We start from the raw sequence: 5,848 nt of genomic DNA, 5'->3' as shown, positions 1-5,848 counted from the left end.
ACTTTGCAATAGAGCGAATTTATACTTCCCCCTGGTGGCCACATGCAGAATATCTTGCCATGCGGGTGGATTTATTATGAGTCTGCTGACGCTTAAATATCGATCAAAAATGTCTAATAACTCTAAAAACTTAGCTAAACGCTTACGCACCCACTAATATCAAGCTTCGGCCCTTTCTGCTCAGAAGACAACAATCTACATGCCATACTACAGAAAACAGACCTGTGCTAACGCCAGTTCTGTAATATTTGGTACGGTGGCCTGTACTAACGTTGGTAAAACAACGTACTGTTGAGTCAAACGTGCTGTAATAACAACATGTAATACGTGTTATTATCATGAAATTTGGATACAGCTGATGTTTCATGTCAAAGTGATGATGCATTTAACATTTACCTAGTACTCTATGTCTACTTTATGTGTATTTATGTGTATATGAGTTACACGCACACAATTTAGCACAACGTTTTACTTATTTGTAGTCGGCACCTTTCTGAATGATGACCAACTTGCAGCCGCTTTTTCAGGATAGAACGCATTTTGTCCACAAGGTGGAGACATCGCTACGTTATTTTTTCCCCATTTTCTCCCGCCCCCCACCAATGATAACAAACTACTTTTATTTCATATGCAAGTAAGTTATGACTTATCTCTGAATGAAAAACCGTTACATAATAACAGTGATTACACTGGATTTAGCAACCAAATAACACTACAGTCAGGTAGCGCCGGGGGTATCTTACCCAAGAGCAGACCTTACAGGGACGGAAACAGGACAACTCGCGTCTTTAAACAATATTTATCCACAAATTTGAGATGGCCACTGGGACAATCATTTCACCTATTGTATTAATTTTCCTAACATTTGTTACATTATTCAAAATCATCTTGTTTCATTTAGGTGGTAGAATATACTAAGATTTGTTCATCTATAATTATTTAATTACGTCTGCTGTCATTTTGAAATTTACAGAAACGTATTTAATGCATCTTTTGTTTGTATTTTTCAAGTTGCTCAAAGAACCAGTGGGTCACTGATGATCCTTTATGGCCGATGTCATAAAAAAATTAGGTGTACAAAGCTGTATTTGTTTCTTTAAAATAACTAGAACAGTATGTCGCGTATGAAGCATATTAATTCAGTTACGACACTATTTTGAAAAGTGTCGCTAATCACCATCTGAGCAAATTGTCCACAGGAACCCTATCATTCATTATTTATGAGGGGACATGCGTTCCAGTGAGCGGGAGTCTTTAAATGGCCACAGCAATGCAGCTGAACACGCGCTCTCTCTCTCTCTCTCTCTCTCTCACACACACACACACATACACACACACACACGAACACAGAGTCCACAGTCTTTGTGAGGACTCTCCATTCATTTCTATGGGCACAACCCTAATCCCAACTAGGACAACCATAACACCTACCCAGCCCTAACCACAAGTAACCATACAAAATAAAGACTTTTTTTTTTTGCATTTTTAGGTTTTTAATTGCAGTCACAGATTTCTATGAACTTGAGGTTATCCTTGTGGGGACTGAAAAAATATTACAGGGTTTTATCACAATGGGGGGAAATCTGGTCCTCACAATGTAACAATTACAAACACACACACATACCAACACGTACATATACATTCACACATACAAACGCATTCATAGCAATTCATGCACAAATACGCACTGACAATAAGCGGCCACGCGACCCTGAAACACACCTTCAGGAACATGCACAGCCCCTCTTCGTTCTTGCTTTATCTTTTCCGGAAATTGCATTTCCAGCCCAGCCGGGGTCCCGTTATAAAAGAGGAGCAACATGCTGTAACCTTTTTAAAAAGCTATTAGTGATGCACCTGCCCCCAGCCGCTCACCCCTCCCCCTCTAAAAGCCCTGTAATGTTATTTGCATTTTACACCAATTACCCTGCTATCCACAAATGCCTCCTCTCCTGCTGACTTGCTCAGGAGTGTGTGTGTGTGTATGTGTGTCACACATGTGTGTGAGCACGTTTGTGTGAGCGTGGTCCAGGTATACATTACATTGTGGGGACCAAATGTCCCCACAATGTGATAAAAATCTGTTATTTTGATGTTGTGGGGACCATTTTTTGGTCCCCACAAGGGTAAATTCAATTTAATGAAAATCTGTGACTGTGTGTGTATGTGTTTATGCGTGTGCATGGTGGGGGTGGAACTCTTACCCTCTAGTGGTCAGGTGATGGCAGTACAGTCTACCAGTACTGGCCGAGGACCAGTCCCAGTCCAAAGCCCAGTCATTGCTTCACTCCATATCTCACCTTCCAGAGAAATAAAATAGTCCCCAGTAAAACCCCAGTAATCAGCACCTCGGAATCTGTCATCAACAGCCCATAATAAGGGCCGGGTATACTGCTCCACACGTAAACAACAGATGTGGCATTTCTCAGGTGTTCCAGGCAGTCTGCTAAACGCCACATCCGCTGTTTACGTGCGAAAAGGTTTACCCCCTCCTTACAGGATGCCATTTTTAGCCTATGGGGTGTTAACAGGAAGAAAGAGACAAAATTTACGGAGAAATGTAGGAAAGGAAATGAGAGCTAGCCAGACAATCAGGCGGGGGGATGGGGGCATGAAATTCAATTGCAAGGGTTGGGGGGGGGGCTGTTGCTGGACAAATCTGAAGATGCTGAGCAAGAGGAAGGCTCAGAGACATCTCTGGGTCAGAACCTGCTGTCCCTCCGCTCACCTTGGGTCCCTCCTCCTCTCGCTGGATTGTTCCTGTACTGGACTCAGAGGTACATCGTCATTGCCTCTGCTTCCCTAACAGACCTCTTACTTAATGCTGCCCACCGCTTTCAAGAGGCGTCTGTTTTTATTTTTTTTCCGTTAAAATATGCAGCCTCCGAAAATCATCAGTACTCAACCACATGATAAATTAAAGGCCACACACTTAAGAAACCATGTAAAGACACTAAACGTGACAACCTAAATAAAACCGCTCATTAAATCCCGGAACTGAAATCGAAAGCCATCCTTCTGAAATTGCTTTGGCGCTTTGGCGTCTCCTCTTGCTCACTTCCCATCATACATTGCGCCATCGCCCAGCAGGCCAGCTCCGCTCCGCGCTGTCTTGTCTCATTCACATCCCAGGGGGCTCATTTGTACGCTGAAGGGCTTTTAGCGCTCTTAGACCCCGATGATGTCCCTCCCTGCCCTCCCGCTTCCCTTCACCGCATTTCTTTCCAAAACGTGACATCACACCCCAAGCACACAGTGGTGGACCAGATCTGTGACATCATTTTGGAATCTTCAGACGACTGTCACCTAGCGACGATGGATGACAGCATACGGAAGTCATTGGGGGATAGGAAAGGCGTGTGAGTTTATCCGCATCATGTTGTTTTTTTGTAATTCGGGCTAACAGACAGGTAGCAAATAACCAAACCCAACTCAGAAAGCCGGTTACGCAGCAGCAACAGCTTCTCTGTCAGCACGGCACTCCGTAATGACTCAGCTAGGCGAGGAGCCCGGGCGACACATTTACGCAGAGTCATTTACACTCGCGGGTTACATAATCGCCACGCAGCTGGACGCCGTACCGAAGCAGCCCTGCCGTCTCACTCCTGTGCATTTTACAGCCCCATTTGCTCCGCCGACAGTTTCATCCGAAGACACATATATTCTTACTCATTTGTGCAGCTTCATATTTTGCTGGAGGAATTCAGTTCGAGTGTCCTGCTCAAATGAGTGACACCTGTAGCTTTCCTGCAACTTATAGCGCCAACATTCCAGCTACGAGTGATACGATGAAGTACGCTTTTGTGTATTTTTAATACATGAAGACACCGTAATGCATATTTTCCAGCAGATAAAACCACTGGTTAGGTAACTGTAAGCAGAAGGTTAGGTTACAGGTTCGAGTCCCAACAGGATAAACTGGAGCAGCATTAAATAGGTTAAGTAAATCCCCCCCAAGGAAAAAAAAAAAAACAGATAAGGGAGGGAAATAATCAAATTCAGGGAGGTGAAGTTTAACCAGCTGCACAACGCAGTAATTTCGCAGTCGACTCAGGACTGGTCAATTGGAAGGGTGGGAATTAAAAGTAAGGAACATGAAGAGAATCAATGGGACTTACTGCCGCTCTACCGCTGTGCTGCTTCTCCAGCGCCCGCGCGTGCGTGGTGTGTGCGTGCGCGCGCACGATTAAAAAGACAAAGGCAAAGAAGGCAGGAGCTTCATAAAACGGCAAAATGAAAAGCCAGCAGGGATGAATGTACGGCACAGCCGAGATGAGTGGGGATTAGAGTAAAAGAAGAGAGAAAGGAGGACAGATGAGGAAAATCAATCGACTGAATGCTGCATTTCCCAGATTGCATTGCGGTTGGATTGCTTTCAGATGTAGCTGTCTAATATGTTACTGAGAGCAATCAGTTTGGGTGAAAAAAAACAGATAGATGTCAGAATAAAAACGCACTTCAAAAGTTCAATTTTCCTCCAATTAATAACTGATATATTTTTCTAGTCGATGGGATGATGTGTGGATTCTTAATGCCGATGAGGCCGCCTTAAGAACGAGCTGAGGAACTGCATGTATTGCAGTCCGCTTTTGGTGATTTGAAACAGGGCAGAGACGGTGAACTTTAATAATTTAAGGTCAGAATATACAGAGCCTGTCTTTGATACGGATTGTTTTATGGCATTATGCAAATAATACCCTCAATAGCAGTGTTATCTGGCGGTCCATGTTTTGATCCCTCCCAGCTCCCTGCCAGATAGTACACATTTTTGCTCCCTACCAGGAGTTGGGAGGGAGCAAAAATGTGGACTGTCTGCAGGTCCCCAAGGACTGGATTGGGAAACACTGTTCTATTATACAAAAAGGAGGCATAGTGGTTGTAGTGTTTGTCAGCCCACCTATGATTCCATTGTGCTAAGCAGCTTACTGTCTTGCTCAGTCATACACCTGGAAATGTTTCCAGAGCTGTTCAAGCTAATAATCTCAGTGGAGGACCCTTCCAGGGACTTGAATCAGCAAGCATCACTCCGCCCCAGGCGACACCGTGGGTAAGTGCCTGGAGCAAAGTACTTAACGTGAATTGCTAGATAGAGAGAGATTAGAGCACTGGGTAGGTGACAGCATGTCATGTAAATGATTGAGCTATTTCGTCCTTCCAGGTGAAGGATCTGGGCACAGATGCGGAACGGCAGGTGAAGTCAGCCTGATTCTGGCCGAGGGTTCTGCCTGGTTCTGTTTCCCTGGGATGGATGCGGGGCCCCGCCCAGGCTGCTAGCCTCCTGGGGAATTGATGACCATGACCTTCAAGGCAAAATAACAGCAGGAAAAATGAACGGTTCGCAGGCTCTGGGAAAGGGAGGGGGCTTAGTTATATTCTTATTTGCTTTGTTTGAGAAGCAGTGCGGCTGATCGTTAATTGCTAATAGGCCTGTTCCCGTTATGAATTTTGAATGCAGTAGGTCCATTAATTAACATCTCGGTCCCAAATGGACCACAGCTCTCCTGCTGCTGCCTGCCATGGCTTCTGGGGTGGCCTTTAAATAGGTCTGCCTCTATTATCATCGGTTTAAATAGCATGATGAATTTCCTGAATGATAAATTATTTCTGGGGCGAGTGACACTAACATCGTCTTTGGTGTCTTTTATGAGTTGAAAAAAAAATACGCACGTAAATCGTGAATGATTGAAGATCGCAAACACTTTAAACACCAGCCTAATTCATTGCTTCTTAATAAAAGCCTAAAACCTAGTATAAATATTTGTTTTGAGCCCCATTTATTTCTACTGATAAACTTTTTCATGAGCCTGTATTAGTATCACTTTTCATTAGAGACTGATGTATCTGTAGG

At 44.1% G+C, this 5,848-nt stretch overlaps 2 long non-coding RNA genes across 2 annotated transcripts; one reads left to right on the top strand and one right to left on the bottom strand.

Moving 5' to 3' along the window:
* Positions 1–1,722: 1,722 nt before the first annotated feature.
* Positions 1,723–4,275, bottom strand: LOC111856296 (uncharacterized). Its single transcript, XR_002841091.2, has 3 exons — positions 4,119–4,275; positions 2,205–2,300; positions 1,723–1,762 (listed from the first exon to the last, which is right to left on the bottom strand). It is a non-coding gene; the product is annotated as an uncharacterized lncRNA (long non-coding RNA).
* A 221-nt stretch (positions 4,276–4,496) lies between these two features.
* LOC111856297 (uncharacterized) lies at positions 4,497–5,755 on the top strand. The gene is made up of 3 exons (XR_002841092.2): positions 4,497–4,636; positions 4,939–5,047; positions 5,159–5,755. It is a non-coding gene; the product is annotated as an uncharacterized lncRNA (long non-coding RNA).
* Positions 5,756–5,848: the final 93 nt, after the last annotated feature.

This window comes from Paramormyrops kingsleyae, chromosome 22 (genome assembly GCF_048594095.1).
Source record: "Paramormyrops kingsleyae isolate MSU_618 chromosome 22, PKINGS_0.4, whole genome shotgun sequence".
Lineage (NCBI taxonomy): Eukaryota > Metazoa > Chordata > Actinopteri > Osteoglossiformes > Mormyridae > Paramormyrops > Paramormyrops kingsleyae.
The sequence above is the reverse complement of the archived record's forward strand: the minus strand, read 5'-3'. Positions and strand labels throughout refer to the sequence as shown.